Below are 1,183 nucleotides of genomic sequence, written 5' to 3' on the forward strand. Positions count from 1 at the left end.
CGCATGGTTATGCACTTTCAGCCTCTTGAATTCTCGGTATAGGTGTATGCGACCGCATAGTAGAAAGGCATGCGGCCGCATGGTTCCGCCAGATAGCTTTCAGTGTTTTAATCATAACTTTCTTTCCTGATATCCAATTGAGGTGATTCAAGTTGCATTGGATAGCTAACTCAAAGGGAAACAATTTTTATTCAGAAGTCATCTCCCAATTCGATCATCTTTCATGTCAAAAATGGGTCCCAACATGAGACTAAAAACTGGTGTGTTGGTTTTCGATTGGAAATTGATGTATTGATCAAACTTTGACGTTATTTCATCCCTTTGACTTCTTTCCTCATCCACTTGACCTCTAACACTTTCGAATCTTCATCATAATCTTGGACACAAGTTTGGATCATTTGCACTTTAGTCCTTGAACTTTCGTTCTCTTCTACTTTGGTCATTTTTCACTTGTTTCTTCCGAATTTCATCTTTTTCACCAAAATGCAACCTAAACCAAAATATAAGAGTAATGAGTACATTTTGGCATAATATAATCACATGAATGCAATAGTTAAGAGGGGAAAATATGGTATTTTACACTCTTATCACACCCCCCAACTTGCTTATTGCTAGTCCCTAGCAATTTAATGCAAAGTAAAGCAAATGAGTGATTGGTCCATGTTACAAGTGAAATTGTTAAGTTCTAATTCAACAGTAGATCATTCTCTTTTCAAACTCAACACCACCAAAAATTAACAATGTTATGATCATCAAGATATCAAAAACACTTGCTAAATGTGTAAGTGTGTGTCAAGCCATAGCCATCTTACCGCCAACCCTAACACATGCAACATCGAGTGTATCTCTAGCTAAAGGTCCAGCCCCATAACTCACGGATATTAAAGTGTTTAGTGCGGGATTTCTCTCTATGGAGCTGGGAAAAATGCACACTCAGAACATGGAGGCTTTAATAATTAGCAACAAGCAGACAATGATCACATGATAGGCCTACTTTCAAATGAGAATTCATCAACTTCTTACCACAAACCGACTTGAGATCAAAACAGTCAATGCAAAGGGTGTGAAAGGGGTTAAGCTGGGTTATATGAAAAGTAGGTGAAAAGAATTTAGGGACTTCCAAGTATCTAGTTAGGCATCTCAACAAGTAATTCAACATAGCAATCCTTTACATCAACGCATT

The sequence above is a fragment of the Olea europaea genome, unplaced genomic scaffold (assembly GCF_002742605.1).
Source record: "Olea europaea var. sylvestris unplaced genomic scaffold, O_europaea_v1 scaffold116, whole genome shotgun sequence".
NCBI classification, from domain to species: domain Eukaryota; kingdom Viridiplantae; phylum Streptophyta; class Magnoliopsida; order Lamiales; family Oleaceae; genus Olea; species Olea europaea.